The sequence below is a fragment of the Archocentrus centrarchus genome, chromosome 20 (genome assembly GCF_007364275.1).
Source record: "Archocentrus centrarchus isolate MPI-CPG fArcCen1 chromosome 20, fArcCen1, whole genome shotgun sequence".
Taxonomy (NCBI): Eukaryota; Metazoa; Chordata; class Actinopteri; order Cichliformes; family Cichlidae; genus Archocentrus; species Archocentrus centrarchus.
In genome coordinates this window covers 11,712,513-11,732,725 of record NC_044365.1, presented here as the reverse complement: position 1 = coordinate 11,732,725, position 20,213 = coordinate 11,712,513, and the positions used below count along the sequence as shown (strand labels likewise).

Here is a 20,213-nt window from a genome sequence, read left to right as displayed (position 1 = left end):
GTAAATATTATCAAAACACAACACAGAACATCCATGTGTTGCTTTATTAAAGTGTTAAACTTCCTAGAGTACAAATGGCTGTCTATAGTGCGAGGGAGAAGGGGAAAAAAGATCTCCTCCTAAAATAAAACAGATATTTAACTTGGCTCATGGTAAGCTTCAGTGTCTGATGGTAATGATATTATAAAATGACTACTGGACAAACCCCATAAATAACTGTGCTGTGTGGTTTCCAGACAGATAGAAAGTTGGGACATGTCGGTTACGGTGTTGTTGCTTCTTGCTGAAGTAGTAACGCACACACAACATTAAAGCTCATGCCACACGCCTACTGAAAATACAGAATATACAAACCAGTGAGTTTTTTTTTTTTTTTATCTGAATTTGCTTCTTTCCTATCATTTACATCTTTTTTTGCCTTTCTGGAAAGGAGTAACAGCCCGCTTTTAGAGTGGGAATTTCCTTCCATTATATTCTATTTAGCTAAGCTAAAAATACTCACCAGAGTTTGAACTCAACGGGAGTTTTCTATAAAAGTTTTACTTGGTCGCACTGTGAATGATCTTATTTAGCACCAAACTATGGACCTCGAAAGCCAAATCAGCAACATCAGGAAACCCCACACTGCATAAAAATATGAAATCTAGACTAATGTTACCACTGAAATAACACTCATTTTCTTTCAACTGAAAAAGCGTTTGAGGTATTTTTACTGCTAAATACAAAAGGACAGGCATGCGACAAAATAGGCTCCCCTAAAATCATCTGTTTGAATGATGCTGCGCAGATAAACAGATAATAGAGTCCACTGAGTGAGACAGGGTAATCTCTGAAGTCAATTGCTCAGAGGTATTCACAGCCAGTCTGGGCCACTGTCATTCTGTCCTCTTTTTCCTCCATGTTTTGACACATTAATATTCACCATATGCCCTGTCAGACCTATCACGCGTGCTCTTCATTTTTATGCTTCTGCGGTGTGGGCGAACGGTGCGTAGAGCAGCTGCCATCAGACAGCTCTTTTCCCCTGTGCACTTGGCTCGCATCTGCAACCAAACAGGCCTGTGTCAGAAAGCAGGAATCCACGAGCCGCGTCAACCACTTCAATAAGCATCTTCCTACAAAGCGCCGCTTTGAACGGGAGCGACCTACACTTCATTTCATACTTTTTCTTGCTGAGTGTGCCTTCATGTGATTGAACAAATCAGACAGGTGGGATTATATGAAAGGAAAATTACATGTTATAAGTTCTGGTATGCATCCATGACTAAATATTGTTTTGCACACACTGCAGGTCTGAAGAGGTTTTGGAAATGTGTATGCTAATTCAGGTCAACATCACAATTCTTGTACAAACAGGAAAAGGACTTTACTGTGTCCTGTCAGTTGTGGCCTCTCAATTCAGTTCGCTACTTTTGGATGAAATCTGTGATAGAAAGGAAAGACTGGTGTGCAGAGTAATGTTCTCAAACCTTGAGGTACTTCACTAGTTTCTGGATTTGCCAGTATTCAGAGGGCAGGTCTGTGGCAGTCTCTGGATGGTGAAATGGCTGCTCCTCTTCCTCATCACTCTCAATGGAACTCTCACTGAAAAGGTCCACTGGAAGGACTCCTGCTGAGGTCTTCCTAAAACACAAAAGAGCAGCTTTTGATTCCAACATCAAAGGTTTGGGATAGACAATATATAGAAAAACAAAAGGATGGAATATAATATCATGCAATTTTTTTTCTTGTATTTTAAACAGAAAACAATGCTGGTTATCCCACAGAAGAAGAATAAAAATTCAAGTTTCATGACTGAACAGAATCTAAGCAGCAGGAGAATAAAATTGGAATAAATATCATGGGATGACTGGAGCCGTCATCATACAGAGTAAAAATTCTTGCTTGGCTATTGATGCAAACAGAAATGCAGATGGTGTTTTAAAGCTGTATGGGCCACTTGGATGAATGTATCGTGAAAATTTGGCACCGTGGAGCAATGAAATTTGGTACAGATTCAAATGGGCCCACTGAGAGGCAGTTCCCAGTTACACGCAAATAGCATTTCCAGGGAGCATATTATGAGAAGGGGCCAACTGATAGGCAGGAGTGTTTTCCAGGATGCATTATGATAAACACCGAAGACCTTCCTAAAGCTATCAGGCCTACACTGTCCTTGGTGGTGAGAGGAGATGAATGTGACTGAATGAATGCACCCTGGAGTCTTAACTGCATGTATAGAAAATGATGATCAGCAAAGACTGCTATCAGTGACTTGGTGATTTATTACACTTGCAGCTTGTATACATTGGCACATTCAAGTATGGAGGCAGCTGAGGGGCCATAGCGTCCAGGAACCAAAGAAGGAAAAACCTTTTACTTTGGTTCTTGTTCAGTATAATGTTAGCAGTTTTTTGTTTTGTTTTTTTTAATAACAGATGTCAGTAATGGCTAAAAATATTCAGTTAATTCAGTTGTCAATGGAGGTGAAACTCTGAGTATAGTGTATTACAAACTGTGTCAACATCAAAAATCAGCTCCATTGTGAATAAGTAAAAATTCTATCACTTACATTAAATTTAACAATTATACATTTCACTGTAGTCATGGTCATGTCAGGATATAATAAAAAAAATAATCTTGTCTTTGCCAGGCCTTAATATTTGGTAAATACAACCTGTGGTGACTTGACACATTACACCATGTCGTTATTTGTTTAAGAAAAACTAAGCCACAGCACAGAGGCAGTGAGCTCTGGACTTTGAATGGGCCATTGCAACACTGGTAATTTTCTTTTTCAGCCATTCTGCTGTAGATTTGATGGTGTGCTTGGGATTGTTGTCTTGTTCCATGACCCAATTCAGGCCAAGCTTCAGCTGTCAGAAAGATGGCCTCATATTTGTCTCTAAAATACACCTTGCAGTCACTGAGTTCATGGTCAACTCAGTGACTGCAAGGTGTCCAGGTCCTGTGCCTGCAAAACAAGCTCAAACCATAACATCTCCACCACCGTGCTTGACAGCCGGCGTGAGACATTTGTGCTGATACGCTGTGTCTGGTGGTGCTGTGCTGCCATACTCTTTTAGAGAATGGCAGCACCTGGCAACCCTTCCAAACAAGTAATATTTGTTCAGTCTTTTTCTGTGCGTATCTTCATGAACTTTAACCTTTAACGTGAGACCTGTAGAGTCTGAGATGTAGCTCTTGGGCAGTGACCTGATATTGTTGCATCTTTAATTATGACGGTCTGTTTTCTTACTTGGTGATTCATGCCGCGTTAAACAAACCTGAGAAAGCTGTACTGCTCATGGTTCACTTTATAACCTCATTCATGCAATTAGCCTCAATCGGAAATTACACGTGTTATTCCTGTTTGTTGCCATGGCCACAGGTGCACTCAATTTGGTTTCATTCAGGTTGTACGTTGTTTTCAAAGTAACCTCTAACCTGTTTGTTTTTAATTACACATACAATCAGATCCCCTGCACTTCTAACCTCTACTGAGTTTAATTTACCCCAGCTGCAGAGCAAGAAGCAACCCTTATAGTTTCTGTCAAAACTAACTTTCTGGGAGGACAGTTGTCCAGGTGAAGATGCAGATAATTCTGCTTTCATCTTGCTCTTAGCTCCTTGTGTCAGACTTTTCTTCTCATCTTCAGAGCTCTTACGGGTTTTATTTTCCTCTGTTTTACTGTAATGATGTGAAATAAGAGTCATTATGCCTGCTTCTATTTTGAAATTTTTTTATTTTTCTAACATAATCATTATTTAACAATTCAGGACAGGGCTCCACAGATTTTTTTTAGCAATTGAGATCCTTTTATCTTGAGCCAGTTCCTCCTCAAATGGGTACAGTTATCACAAGGTACAGCTGCAACAGCTCAGCCTTCGCTAGATCTATTTATCAATCAAAGACCATATGTGATAGATCTTTTGGGAATTTTTTTCTCAAACTTTTTCCCAAGTTTTGTGTCTGTAATTGAGCAGAAAGGGTTTCCACTATGTGGAGCATTTATTAAGTCAGACTGTTGTATAATGAGGAATATTTGCACTTGCCCTTAAATTTATAAACCATATAACCATCTCTTTATAATGTGTGACTGCTGGCAGATGCACTAAGCACATGTGGTGAAGGCTTGGCACCACTGTCATCTAAAGTTCATCTGCTATTCAAGAAGAATCCCTGCAATGCAATAAAAATTCAGGACACTTCTTACGTGAGGAATTATCACACACCCACAAGGAGACAAAAAAACAAGATTACTCCATTGTGGACTTGGTTCATATATATCTTCTCACAGCCTACCCTCTGTGGCATAAGCTGTAGTTTCTCATGCACATTCTTTTCCTGTTGCTCGCAAGACCTTTGGGGTTGGCCTTGTTCCTCTCCATCAACCGATTCCACATGCTGAATCTTTTTTGCTGATAGTTCTTGAACTGCAGAATCTGGCTGTAAGTGTGAAAGCCAGAAGCTGAAGAGTGAGTAAAAAGACCTCTTTAAATTTGCAACAAAATGAGCAAAATTTGATTGTAAATGTTGTGAGTTTCTCCAATTGATGCCTATTAAATCAAAAATAGCTATTCTTATTATTCTGATTCACACTTTTTTTTTCACTTCTTCTGAAGCAGTGTTCTGTATTTTCCATCCACTCTTTGCAATAATTTGTCTCATCTCATTATTTGAGACTCAAACATATCTATGCCTGACAAAATGTTGGTCATATCACTCCAAAACAGTGCATATAAAAACTGGTAAACAGTATAAGTGGCAAATAAAAACATGAAATTCACATACAGTAAAAGCACTTTCTTAACAATGTGCAGACTGGCATTAAAATAAAAAAAAAAAATCAGTATTTATTGAGCTGCTGGAATAAAATTTGCACTCTCGTTGCTTTACACAGATGAGGTCTCTCTTAGTTAAATGGCTGAACAATGTCAAAAAAGTTTATTGTTTCTCGACATTCAGCTAAAACCGTACGGCTTGGCTCAGACTAAGTAACGCCTTTGTGTCACTGTTACTCAGGTAAAGTTTTCAAGGTCTTTATACCAAATTTTACAACCTACACACAAATGCCAGTAAGACACATATGAAAGGTTTCCAGGCAAGAGAGCTTTTAATCACAGACACCTGCTTTTGCAGAAATAGCTCAGACTGTCATTGACTGTTAGGGGCTCAACATTTTTAAGGGCAGGGAAAAAAGAATTAAGATGTATTTCTTTGGGTTGTGTTCACACAAGCTGGAGCCAAGCATGCCCAATCACTTTTCCAAAGACTTGTTTTTCATAAAACACAAAGTGACCTGCTATTGGAAACATAAGTCAATACACCCAACCACAGATCCCCAGTCTGACTTTATTAGGCTAACCAACTTTCTTTAATTCTATTATATGTGAAATGGAGAAAGTTCATGTGCTTACGCAGAAGGGAACACTCCACATTTCATAACATGCCACAGTAAAAACAAAGTCCTATTACAGGTGCCTTTCTGCATTTTAAACCAGTACAGGCCCAGAAACAAATGCAATGCTAAGCAGGACTGACGCCTGACATTAAAACTAAAAAAATAAATCAAATTAAAGCAGGTAATAGTCCACCATTAGAACTTTTCAGGTTTCAGGTTGTCTTTTTTATAAAGTAATCGACTACTGAAACCTAAACCTCAACTGTTTACTTGCGTTTGGGGCAGATTTGTATTTAATTACTTTATCCATACTGATGGAAAATCAGCAGGGCAACAAATTGTAAAGCCAGTGGCCATAAAACATCTGTCAGTGTCAGAATTCAAACAGCTGCTAGTGAATGGTTATGGCAGTGAGGCAGTCTGTATTAATTTCAGGATGTGAACAACAAAAACAATTGACAACCCAGGGAGTTTGTATTTTTTTCAGTGAGCATCTTGTGCATGCACACACACACAGCAAGTACAATTTCCAATCACGCTGTGATGTCAAAATGAATCCACAACACTAAACAGAGAAGGCTAGTCTGCTTCCTCCTTGTGTTGCAGCCATCATCTCCTTTGGCTACCTCTGCTCATTTGATTGAAGTTGTCCAATCTAATCGAACTGTTATAAAAGACCTGCTTCCTCAGACTGAAAATGAGCAGATATGTTTGGAGATTAGGTGTTGTTATCTTTGGCTATCGTTATTTGAGTTTGGGCTCTGCACTGCAATCAGGGAAGGGAGGTGGAGCTTTGCACAACTGTGTTCCTGGCAGACCCCATTGCTATTGCTTTCTCAAATTAAAACTGTAATGGACCATATTGACAAGAAGGACTACAATAATTTAATATCTCATATGGATGATACAGTTGATTCATGCAACATTTTATTGCTGTATACAGCAATCAATCAAACAGATTTCAAAGTAATGCACTGTAGCTGCATCACATGAAAAGGATTAGGTCAAGTACAGGCAGAGACACTACACGCTGCACATATCAAAGGAGTTGAAGAATCCAAGAGAAAAAAGACTTTGACAGTGATTTGTGCCTCCACACACTCATTCACAGCTATTTATACGACTGCTGTCCATCATTTTTGGATCACTGAGACTAAAGCCATTATTCTTCACAGAGCACTCATAAAGCATATTATATATATATATATATATATATATATATATATATATATATATATGTGTGTGTGTGTGTGTGTGTGTGTGTGTGTGTATGTATATATATATTCAGCAGCATATTCATCAACCAAACTTAAATTAATCATGTTAAATCTTGAAATGCGATTAAAATGCGATTAATTTTGATTAATTAATTACAAAGCTTCTAATTAATTAGATTAATTTTTTTAATCGAGTCCCACCCCTAATATATATATATATATATATATATATATATATATATATATATATATATATATATATATATATATATATATATAATATAATATATAAATATATATTGTTTATATTATATATAGATATCTATATATAATATAAACAAACAGTTAGTTCGTATGATTGGGCGAGTGTGTCCAGACTTTCAACTGGTACTGTGTGTGTGTGTGTGTGTGTGTGTGTGTGTGTGTGTGTGTGTGTGTGTGTGTGTGTGTGTGTGTGTGTGTGTGTACACACACACACACACAGACACACACAGGGGGGCGCATCAAATTTTGACCTTGGGGCTCCATACTTGGCACAGATGTTCCTGTATAATATGCCAGCCACTTGGTTATGGCGTTCCATGTATGCCATGCCTGCTAGCATCTTGTACACTGCTGTTATTAGCTGGGTTACCTCAGGGGCATCTCTGCACAGCCTGCACCTGGGGTCTTGCCTGGTGTGGTAGACCCCAGCCAATATCTTGTGCTTACAGCTTGTTCCTGTGCTGCCATGATTAGTGCCTCTGTGTCATCTTTCAGCCCAGTTTTATCTAGCCATTGGTAGGATTTTTCAAGATCAGCCACTTGTGTCAGTATTATATGCCGTGCCGGGGCCTGTCCTTCCATGATTGGTTCTTGTTCTTGCCACTTTTCTTTCTTGGGTTCCTGCTGCCTGAGGTATTCACTAAACACACGATCCTGTGTGGCCATCTTCCTGATGTATTCATGAATCTTTGTTGTAACATCCAGGATAGTGGTTCTGACACTCACTAGTCCTCTGTGTCCTTCCTGCCACTTCCTGCCACAGTCTCAGGGTGCTGGATTTATTGTGAAACCCTCCATGCATGGTAAGGAACTTTCTTGTCTTGATCTCAGTGGCTTCTACCTCCTCCTTTGGCCAGCTTATTATCCCAGCAGGGTATCTGATGGCTGTCAGGGCTTAGGTGTTGCCTGGATCTTGTTCTTGCCATTCAGCTGGCTCCTCAGGACTTGTCTTACTCTTTCCAGGCACTCGGCAGTTGCAGCTTTCCTTGCTGCCTCTTCATGGTTCCCATTTGTCTTTGGGATTCCAAGCTACTTGTGGCTATCCTCAATGTCTGCAATGTTGCCTTATGGTAGTGTAATCCCCTCAGTTCTGACTGCCTTCCCTCCCTTTGTTGCCATCTGATTACACTTCATCAGTCTGAATGGCATTGCGATGTCATTGCTGTTGATTGTAGTGGTGTGAATCAGTGAACTAATATCTCGTTCATTACTGAGATACAGCTTGATGTCGTCCATGTCGAGGACAGGGTTAATGGTTCATCCGTAGCCAGTCTTGTTAATGATTTGCCTGAGGGGGGGTTCAGGCCTGTTGCAGTCATTATTTACCCTATCACAGTTTGATATAGCACTTTAGATCTTTACATCACCCACTGTACAAAGACACACAAAGAAATAAAGAAACCACTATGTCACAAATATAAGGAAACCGCTATTCTGGGATGAATGCAAGCTTATTAAGAAATGACTAAAACAGTCTGAATGATCAATATTTTGGGTCTTTCCTGACAAATGTGCAATTACACTAATATTTTTTATGTCAACTCAAAAATACTGCATACATTATTGACTGATAAATATATAGTTTAATATATCAGTTTTACATTGTGGAGATTTCTTAAAGACAGCATTGCACTATTGCAAAAAAAAAAAAAAAAAAAATCACACTTTGACAATCAGCTGAAATGGTTGCGAGTAATGCACCATGCTAATATAAGCCAGTGCAGACCATAGACTGATTAGAGAAGTCTGGTTTCAATCCATTGGGCAGAACATTTTCACCATCATCACCTTGGTGTTTTCAAAAAACTGGATGTGACAAGCAGAGGTGGGAAGTAACGAAGTACAAATACTTCGTTACTGTACTTAAGTAGATTTTTCAGGTATCTGTACTTTACTTAAGTATTTATTTTTCTGACTACTTTTTACTTTTACTCCCTACATTTTTACACAAGTATCGGTACTTTCTACTTCTTACATTTTCAAACAGACTCGTTACTTTTTAACACGTCAGAGAGAAGTTTGCATTTCCGGTCAGTGCGCCGTCAAACATCAAACGATCTGAGCCTAAACGGAGGAATAATAACACATAAGAGACAATCGTACTGGCGTATCCTCCATCATCGGGGCTTATCTCGTACAAAGGGATTAAATACGCAAACCCATATAATTAATGTCTCATTTATAGCGCTATAATCAGGGGTTACAGCGGGCCGGACCGACTCCGTAAGTTGCGCTGCAGCACATAAACAGCTTAGCTAGCGCTACTGAAGAGGAGCGAGCATGAAGGGAGTAACGTGTGGCAGGTAAATGCAACGTTTCTAAATGCTCAACAAATATCAGCAAACACACAAAGTGTGCAGTTTGTTACACAGCTAGCTAAAAGAAGAGCTGCTGTATTTCAGGGAGAGCAAAGAGAGAGAAGTTCACTCAGAGATGGAGAAAGAGGACAGGAGAGGAAGAAGAGAGGTTAGATTTAAAGGTAAGGACTGGAAAATAAACTGAAGTATGCTGACGTTGTGTAATTCAAAGATTCTATGAAAATACTGCAGTTTAGGTTAGCTTGTTGTACTGTATTTACAGTAAGACTCTGTGTTGGACTGGAGCACAGTGTTTGTGTTCATGGTCAGAGTTACAGGTTACATCAGTGCAGCAGAGATGAGTTTGAATCAAAGCTGCTGACGCTGAGATTCATTCACTGAATCCAACATTTCTACAGCCTGCATGCTGTCAGTGTAGGGGATGGAGATCAGCTAAGAGAGCTGTGAAATACTGGGTTACATCTTTGTGAGTTCAGTTCATCCACACAGAGCAGTAAACCTCAGAGCAGCAGCAGCAGGTCAGCTGATCACAGCCTGCACACCAACATCATTTACTGCAGCTCACAATAGAAAGTTGTGATTCTTCTCCCCATGCAGAGCCACTACAGCTGATCTTAGGGTTCCTCCACCTTCTGAATCCCACTGTAACCCCTGAGTATCCTCATGTTGGTGTTTAGGTGGAGGCACAGTCACCCTCTACTATGGAGGACACAGAGAACAGAGCTGTGTTTAAATTCACTTTCACAGTTTGTGTCCTACATAACAGATTCAAGCTGAGTGCATTCATTAGGATTAAAATTTAGATTGGAATAACGTTTGTATTCTCATGTAATATTATTTTATATTATTACAATAATATATAATGAGGTTCAGTTAGTTTTACACAAAAATAGCAGGTAGAAACATCCTCCAAAGAACTACTTTTACTTTCTTACTTTGAGTACATTTCAGAGCCTGTACTTTTTTACTTTTACTTAAGTAGAGAAGTTGAACCAGTACTTCGACTTTTACTAAAGTATTTTTTAACATAAGTACTTGTACTTCTACTTAAGTACAGAATGTCAGTACTTTTGCCACCTCTGGTGACAAGCAAGGGTTAGATCTGACAATCTAAGGGACACTGCAAGCTCATACAGTAGGAACTGCTCAGTCAAACTGCAGTCATGTTGACATACTCTGAGTTGCCTTGTGTTACCTTTTTCTTTTGAGACTATGCTGTAGTAACGCAAGACTTCAACGCGAATCCTGGCAGTATCAAGCAAGGCGGCGAGTCAGTGATTCTTAGACATTTTAGTGATTAATTTTCTTAGCCAGCCTAGTTATAGACAACTTTAAAGGCTATAAAATTTATATTAGCTAGATAGTCACTAACTGAAGCACAATGGACAATGGTGAAGAGGACCTGGACAGTCTGCAGATTTATATTGACGAGTGTTTCGAGCGAGTTGTCATGCATACCTGTCAAGTCTCCTGTTTTGGCTGGGAAATTCCAGTAGTTTACCCCCTGTCCCGGCGTCATCCTGTATTTTTATTTTCCCATATTTTCAGTTTTCAATTTTCTATTTTTTTAAAGCATTCCTGTGCCGCTCTAAACTGAATTGTCACTATGGGAATTGTACACTGCCTTTATCACACTGGATTATGAGAGAGCACAAAGCGTCCTCAGCCTTTTGGGTGTCCCAACTGTGAAAAAGGCTGCTCTACATGCACTATAATGGCTTCCATAAAGTACTAAGACAACTTTGTGGAGACAGAGGACTAATGCTGCCCACCTGTGCAATGTGACTATACGACAGCTTAGTACAACAAAATATCAACCACCACATTTTACTTATTTTTTATAAAGAGCAATTTTTGGATGAGAAGAAACATGAAATGTGTTCATGCTTTTTTAAGTCTTTCATCTATGGATGCCTTAATTGGTAGCACTATGTCAGGCGGGCTGGAAACAAGTCATCCCTGTACAAGTACTTTGTCATCCCTGTCATGCTGAGTTTGTGTGTGCTGTTTCATTATCCTTTTTGCAAATTTGAAAAAACTAAATTTTAACATGCTGAATCCTGAGTTTGGTTTTTGAAGCTGATTTCTGATTGCTGAGCTGAACACCCTTAACATTTCATCTTGTCATGGCAGGACTAACAACACATATGCTGTGGTTGTCCAGACAGACAGTGATGTTTCTATGGCATCAGTTTGACTAAAGCCAGCACCTCTGTCCTTAAAGCCATCAATATTATAAAATATTGAAAATATTAATATTATAAAAATGTCACTTAATGGCCAGCTACTAGAGTTAATGTGCCGCTGGGAAACTTGTATATCTGACTGGCACTGACCCAGAGTGTGTGTATGATTAGGGAGGGAGGAACTGGGAGTTATAGAAGAAAAGGAAGTACTCAAACTTTTGTTGTGGGCATGAGGTTATGTATTGATGTAATCTTTGTATTTGTGTGTGCTTATTTGTTTGCATGTGGCAGTAAGAGTGTAGACTAACAAGCCACACATAGAGTCACATAGACCCTGAGATTATGGAAGCCATCATAAAAACTAACTTGTTTAATTCTTAATTCAAATAATGTTTGTGTGTCAGAACAAAAAGATGAAGAATGTCTAAAACATTGTGTGGTAGGATTTAAAGATGCCCAGGCAGAGTGCAGCAAGTTGCAAGTACAGAAAACAGGTAGGCAGCACAAGCATCATCAGAAGAGGTTTTATTCTGCTTCAGTTTATCTAATCAGAAAGCTTTTGGGCATGGCCATTAGAACCAGTGTTGCCAGATCTTGCGACAGAAACAAGCAACCAGCTCTATGAAAATAAGCCCAAAAGAAGCCCAACTAGCAACCCACAACACTGTGTAAAACTGAGGCCAATTTTAAACAGTATAGCTCTATAGTAGTATAGCTCACTTCTTTATTTTGTCTCATTGTGTTTTGAAGCAGTAAACCCCATGGTTCTTAGCCTCATATTAGAGAAGAGTTGTCAAGGCGTGGGGGAAAGGAGTGGACACACAGGCAGTCACTGAAGTGAATAGGTGTTAGTTTATTTACAGTGAGATATGAAATGGGATCGTGAAAAGGGGTTTCCAGGTGAGGAGTTGGAGAGCACAGGTTGAGCGAGGATGGAGGGATCCGGGGTACAGGAGGGAATCCTGAGGGAGCGAGTGGTGGCAGGGTTGGCGAGTGTGGGGGGCAGGTGGACTCCAACAGAGGATAGCAGGGCGGCGTGGTGAGCGGCGACAGAGGACCAGATGGCTACGGAGCAAACAGGCAGAAACTTCCACAGGAATCTGAGGCAAGGAGCGGAGAGCAGGTAAGTCAAAGGAAACAACGAGAATTGCACTAAGAAAACGGCAGACACTAACTGAGACTCAGTCAATGATCCAGCGAAGACTGAAGGTCTGCCGGCAGCTTAAGAAGAGCTGCCTGATGATCCAATCTGTCACAGGTGTGGAGATGCGATGCCCAGAACGTCCGCCCAGGAAGGAAGGAGACTCGGGAGACCGCCTCCCATAAGCCCACAACATGGAGGAGAGACAGACAGAAAACACACACACCCACATACACACACCAAAACCCCCGGGACATGACAGTACCCCCCTCTAAATGGGAGCCTCCTGGGAACCCAAACTTGTCCGGATGTTGCTGTCGGAACTCCCGCACCATGGCCTTATCCAGAATGTCCGACTGGGACACCCAGGATCGTTCTTCCGGACCGTAGCCCTCACAGTCCACCAGGTACTGGTAACCCCGACCAGGGCGATGTGCATCCATGATGCGATTGATGGTGTAAAGCTGTTGACCGTCGATGATACGGGCAGGAGGAGGTGAAGCGGAAGGCAGGCACAAACGACTGGTGGTTACTGGTTTAACTTGTGACACATGAAAGACATTGTGGATCCGCATACTGCGCAGCAATTTAAGGTGGACAGACACAGGGTTAATTGATGGAGTCTATTTCAAAAGGCCCAATGAAGGTGGAGGCGAGTTTTCTGGATTCTGCATGGACCAGTACATACTTGGTGGAGTATGTGGAGTATGGGCCACACTTTCTGGCCAGGTTGGTAAGCTGGTGCGGGAGTCCGGTGACGATCCGCCACGCGTTTTTTCTGTTCCTTGGTGCTGAGCAAGGCAGCTCAAGCGGACCTCCAGACCCGACGGCAACGACGGAGATGGTGTTGGTTGGTTGGTTGACGCCATGCAGCGCAAAGCCGCTTCCAGTTCCTGATTGGCTCGTTCAGTCTGACCGTGATGAAGTCCAGTGCGATGTGAGACCAGGGTCATTTGGGAGTGGGCAGAGGCCTGAGGAGACCAGAGGGAGAAGAAGTGGAAGGTTTGTTCTGAGCACAAATGTTGCATGCCACCACATACTCACGGGCATCCTTAATAAGTGTGGGCCACCAGAAATACCGCTGAAGGAAGGCTACCGTCCGATGGACTCCGGGACGGCAGGTGAACTTGGCAGTGTGCCCCCACTGCAAGACCCAAGCCCGAACTTGAGAGGGCACATAGAGACGGTTGGGGTGTCCAGTGCCGGGGTCCGGCTCTGTTTGGAGGGCTGCTCAGAGAGCAGATTCGATCTCCCAAGTGATGGAGCAGACGACGCAGGAGGGAGGCAGGATATATTCCGGCTGTGGAGAGTGGTCCGAGGAGATGAATTGTCGGGACAGGGCATCGGGTTTCACATTCCAAGATCCGGGCCTATAAGAGATTGTAAAGTTAAAACACGTGAAAAAGGGGGCCCACCTGGCTTGCTGGGAGTTTGGACGTTTGGCGGCCCATAGGTAGGCCAGGTTCTTGTGGTCCGTCCACACCAAAACGGATGAGCAGTGCCCTCCAGCCAGTGCCTCCATTTCTCGAGGGCTAGTTTGATGGCCAGCAGTTCCCAGTCTCCAACGTCATCAGCCGGAGAGAGGCGGCGAGAGAAGAAAGTGCAGGGCTGGAGGCTACCTGCGGATTGTTGGGAAAGGACCGCCCCCACCCCCACATCAGACGCGTCCACCTCGACAACGAAAGGCTTCGACAGATCAGGTTGGATAAGGATCGGAGCGGAGGCGAAGCGGCCCTTGAGGGACCGGAAGGCGTCAGCCGCAGCAGAGGTCCACCTAAAGGGAGATTTGGGAGAGGTGAGAGAGGTTACGGCATGAGTGATGGTACTGTAGTCCTTTATGAAGCGTCGGTAGAAGTTAGCGAATCCCAGAAATCGCTGCAACTGTTTCTGATCAGATGGCTCGGGCCAGTCCAGAACTGCTTTCACCTTCACCGGGTCAGCCTTCATCCGCCCCTTCTCTATGATGTACCCCAGGAAGAATGTTGACTCCACGTGAAACTTGCACTTTTCTCCCTTGACAAACAAACGATTCTCCAGTAATCTCTGCAGCACCTGCCACATATGCTTCCGATGCTCCTGTAGTCAAGGGGAGAAGATGAGGATATTGTCAAGGTACACAAACACAAAATGGTTAATGAAGTCCCGTAGCACATCGTTCACAAGGACCTGAAAAACTGCTGGGGCGTTGGTTAATCCGAAAGGTATGACGAGGTACTCAAAATGGCCCAGGTGAGTGTTGAAAGCCGTTTTCCACTCGTCCCCTTCGCGGATCTTGACGAGATGGTAAGCATTGCGGAGATCCAGTTTAGAAAAGATGGTTGCGCCTTGCAGTAGCTCGAAAGCGGAGGTAAGGAGAGGCAATTGGTATTTGTTTCGAATGGTTATTTCATTTAAGCCCCGGTAGTCTATGCATGGGTGTAGTGTCTTGTCCTTCTTTTCAACGAAGAAGAATCCTGCCCCGAGTGGAGATGTGGAGAGACGAATGAGACCAGCCGCTCGGGCTTCGGTAATGTATTTCTCCATGGCGTCCCGTTCGGGCTGAGAAAGACTGTAGAGGCGACTGGTCGGATAGGATGCTCCAGGCAGAAGATCAATGGCACAGTCGTAGGGTCAGTGAGGAGACAGGGAGAGAGCCCGGTCTTTACTGAACACCTCGGCGAGGTTGTGGTAATCCGAGGGTTCGCCGGAAAGATTGGGTGCCCCCCCCCCCCAGAAGCGAGGGACAGAAGGAGTGGCGAATTTAAGGCATTGCTGGTGGCACTGCTCACTCCATCCCGAGATGCTCTAAGTTGCCCAGTTAATGTGCGGGTTATGCTGTTGTACCCATGGGAAGCCAAGGATGATGGGTGTCTGCGGGGACTCAAAAAAGAAGAATGAGATCTGTTCAGAGTGATTTCCAGAAAGGGTGACAGAGATCGGCTGAGTCTTGTGGGTTATTTCGGAGAGTTTGGCACCATCTAGGGCCAAAACCTGGAGTGGTTTGGTTAATTCTATGAGTGGGATACCCCACTGACGGGCTAAAGCGTGATCCATGAGGTTTTGCTCTGCTCCCGAATCAATTAAGGCTAGAGCTGTGTGACTGACCAGAGGGAGGTTTATTTTTACCTGAAGCGTGAATCTGAGTAGGGAGGAACAGGAGTTTACTTCACCCACCAGTATCCCCACCGTTACTGACGGGCTGGTGCTTTTGGCCGCACAGGACAGGAGGAGATGAAATGTCCTTTTTTGCCACAATAGAGGCACTCACCCTCCGCCAATCTCCGACGTCGCTCTGCTGCTGTCAGCCGTGCACGTCCGAGCTGCATGGGCTGCTCCTCCGAGCCACCAGGAGTCGCCTTGTCCCCGGTGTCTTCCTCCAGGGAGTCCTTCCGTTCTCCGGGAGCAGCGAGGTGAGTGGCATGATGGGAACTGTAGTTTCTCTGGCCCCGCCGCGCTCTCAAGCGGTCATCTATGCGGATACACAGGGAAATCACAGCCTCCAAAGATCGTGGCAGATCTCAGGTGGCGAGTTCATATTTGAGATCATCATTTAAACTATTCAGAAACACTCCCCTGAGCGCCTTTTCCTCCCAACAGGCCTCTTCTGCGAGAATCCGAAAATCCACTGAGAATTCTGCCATGCTTCTCTTCCCCTGTCTCATGCTGACCAGCTTCTGCGATGCGGCATCCGGGCAGGTCCCTTTGTCGAACACCTCTGTTAGGTTCGGACCACCGTTAAATAAAGAAAGACACAGAAACCCGTAGTTGATTTTTTACCTGCAGGGAGAGTCTCAGTCAGCTAACACTCACGTGCCTCTGAAAGAGAGTCTGACTTTCTTCTTCCTGCCGGTGCTTTTATTTTAGCATCACGTAAGTGTGTGTGGGGGGTGTGTGTATGTGTGTGTGACGTCAGGAAACAGGCGTTACCTGCTTTCCTCACCTGGAGGGTCCGGGTGTGTGTGAGTATGTTTTGTGCTTACAATCTGATGGTCATGTGCATGTTTATGAACACATTGTGATACATAGAAAAACAGTTAAACGTTTATCTATTCTAACATTTCCTCCCTGTTTATCATGAACATAGCACATACAATCCTGAATGAGTTTGAGGTGAAAAACCTGTCATGCGGCTGTCTATCCTTCTTTTGACCCAAAGTCACTCTCTATTCTTTCAAGACAGGAAAATTCCTCAACGGCCCCGCCGCTCACGGCAGCCACTGCTAGTCAGTCTCACTCGGGGAAGCACCTACATACATTTGCAAATTTTAAACATTAGTTTGAAAACCAGTTTACATCCACCCCCATCACTTGGTCTCTCATTTTCAATGGGGGTTTCATATTTGGTCTTCTGTTTCACCCTCCTGCCCACCCTGCACAAGGGTACACTGATAGAAAGCTGAAAGGAAAACATTCGTCATCATTTTCCTTAAACATGGAACAATACAACTGAAAAATAAACAAAACAGTAACAGATTGACCCCTGGTGGCCCTAAGACTTTCAGCAGGGCTTGCCACCAAGCTCCAGTAGTCAGCCAAGAGAGCCAGTCCTGACTCCCTCCAGGTGTCTGCTGTTCCACATACTGCTGCAGGGTGTATACTCCTCCTTGCGGGGCGGCCAGCAAGTCCAAAACCACTCTGTTCTGCATCACCATTGCACGAAAGGCGCTCAACTCTTGTGTTGCAGTCGCAATGGTCATCAGTGCGCCCAGGGTGCAGATCCAGTTCCACGTGGTCATTGCATGTGAACGAGCCATCCCTATTTAGTGGGGGATTCAGTTGTTTTCTTCACGGGTTTGAGACGAAGGTGGCCTAGGGCTCACCCCCCCCTTTGTACCCCGACTTCCATCCCCTACTCAGCGTTGGTTGGCTCAATCCTTTTGCACTGGCTGAGGTGGATCCACGTGGATCTCTCTGCTATTTTGACTGCAGTTGGCGTGGTCAGTGGTACTTTGTAGGGTCCGTCCCACTGGGGTTGGTTCCAGCACTTCTTCTTGATCACTCTGACCAGGACCCAGTCTCCCACCGCTACCGGATGTTCCTGTGGAGAAGCAGAAGAGCCTTCCGGCAGTTTATTTGTATCAACAACATTTTTGCTTTGGAACAACTTTCTCATCCGATCACTCAAGTCTGTCTCTTCCTCTGCTTGTTGTTATTCTGTGTACACCAGGAGTCTAAAAGGTCAGCCAAACAATGCCTAATAGGGGGTTATCCCTGTGTTGTTGGGGGTCACATGCATGTATGTTTTTACTAAGTCTATGCATTCTACCCAGGGCCTTCCCGTTTCTGCCATACATTTCCTTAGTCTATTTTTTACTGGACCATTCGTTCTTTCAACGAGTCCTACGCTCTTGCGGATGATAAAAACAGTGATTTTTTTAGCTGTACCCCTAGGTTTTACGACTAAGCAATACTTATAGGTCTTACTCACTATCCCCCCCTGTTGATACATGTGTTAAAGCATGTATCAATATGGCTGCTGTTTTGAATAGTGACCTAGGAAGTTGTTCCACTTCAATTTTGCTTGCTGCTGCATCTCATGGAGCACTTCGGGTCACAAGCGTTCCACAATTGTCGTGTAATTGCTGAGGTGCCATATTTACCACTTGCGGCCAGCTTTGCTGCTTTGTCAGGGTAGCTGTTTCCCAATACTATCAAGTCTGTGCCTGTTTTGTGTGCCGCGCATTTACAAATGGCCAGGGCTGATGGTAGTTTTATGGCCGTTAATAGGTTTTTTAAACAGTTCAGCATGTTTTACTGGCTTCCCTGTAGAGGTCAGCATTCCCCTTCTCGCCCACTGTGCTGCAAACGAACATACGGCAGAAAAGGCATACTGGCTGTCAGTGTAAAACGTGACTTCTTTACCTGCATGATGCTTGCATGCTTCGGTTAATGCGATTAACTCGGCTGCTTGAGCAAAGAGGTGTGAGGGCAGTTTCTCCGCTTTGATTATGGTGGTATTGGTGACTATAGCGTAGCCCGTTTCTGTTTTGCTTTATCATTTTTCCCGCTTGAGCCGTCCACAAACACAACGTGGCCTTTCGCCAGTGGTTCATCTTGCAAGTCTAAGCTGGGCTTGCTGTTTTGTTCCGTCAGCACTTTGCAGTCATGAGGGTCGCCGTCATGTGGCGTTGGTAGCAGAGTGGCTGGGTTTAGAGTGATGCAGCCCTCTATAGTTATGTGTGGTTGCGATAACAGGAGCGCTATGCAGCTCCGGTGTCTGGCTGGGGATAAGAATGTCATTTTACTCTGTACGAGCAGCACCTCAAGTGTAAGTGAGTGGAAAAGCACCAGTTCTCTGGAGGCCTACATAGCGAGTGCTGCTGCACATACTGCTTGCACGCAAAGGGATCCATGCTCTGCAATAATTACACAGGCCTAAAAAGGCCATCATTTGCTTCTTCGTTTGTGGTTCAGGTGGTTGTGCTAGTGCTGTGTGTGTGTTAGATGCCAGTAATGAGTGAGTGGTGTGTGTGTGTGTGTGTGTGGGTGTTATCTGACTTCCCTTCTCTGCTGATCAAGCAACTTGCCCTCATCTGACTTGTCTGAAGTCCTCCTCTCCGATCAGTGTGACACAGTCTGGTTAGTCCACGTTCCATTCACCAGTTGTGGACATTCAGTTCACCAATGACCCGTCAGGCTGCAGTTGTAACATCTGTCATCTCGATGCATCAACGATCATTCTGGTCCGGACGATGTCTGATCGGAGGGCAGGAGTCCAGATCTGGGTCAGAGATTTTCAGCGCTTATAAATTTGCCTGAAAAAAGGGCATTGAGAGATGAGGTATCACAAGTAACAACACATGGAGGTGGCCCCAAAACCGCCACTCCATTAATTAGGGCATCAGCTGTTCTGCCGCTCAAAACTCCGCTAAGATTGCGCTCTACGCAGAGTTCTTTAACTGTTAATTTTCTACTCCTGCGTTCCCATCTCCATTTTTTCCCAGTGAGACGTCTCTCACAGGTAAGAAAACAGAAAAAAGGACACGTTCAAGGAGGCCTAATCACCTTAGGTTAAAGCCACCCATTCGCTGATGGGTGTTACCCTTTTAAGCAGACTCCCAATGTCTATTCGTCTCTGACAGTGACAGATGCAATTTTTGATTTAGCTTTTAAATCAAACTTTCCCATTTTAAATTATTTGGAATCTTTCTCACTCGATATGTGTTATGGCTGTGCCTCTAAGGCAGGGTCCTTGAATCCAGGCAGCTGTCCAGCAAAGGGTGAAAATTCGAGTTCCTCCATAATTTCCAAATGCAGGAGGACTGAAGCATTTTTTTTCTTCAGCTGGCCAGTGACTCGTCACTTCTTTGTGGAAGAACTCACTGGATCCTACCAACAATCACCAAAATTGTTAGGGAAATTTATCAAATGAGAGAGACAAGATTCCTGTCGCCCATTGTTCTATGTCAATTTTGTGTGGGGTTAAGCCTTTAACGGACTCTTGCATTTCAGTCTCAGTCCAAGGTCGGTAAACCAAAATAGTGGGAGGTTGAGGGGCGCTTGCTGTCCCTGTGTTTGGGTTCGGGACTTGGAGCATGGGGAAGATTTGTGCCACTGGTTCCAGTGCGGGTGGGGGCCCTCCACAATTGAAACAATCCCTTTCATGCCCGTACTATGATAAAACGGGATAACCTGCTGGCTTAGGTGTGGCATGCACATCTATGTGCGCCAGTGTTTTAAGTTCCCCATTTCTGGTGCGGCTCGCAATGGGAGAAAAAGCTGTG

The 20,213-nt window shown here is 43.7% G+C and overlaps 1 pseudogene; it reads right to left on the bottom strand.

Moving 5' to 3' along the window:
• Positions 1-20,213, bottom strand: part of LOC115799913 (armadillo repeat-containing protein 4-like) — an 84,880-nt pseudogene that overhangs the window by 45,806 nt on the left and 18,861 nt on the right.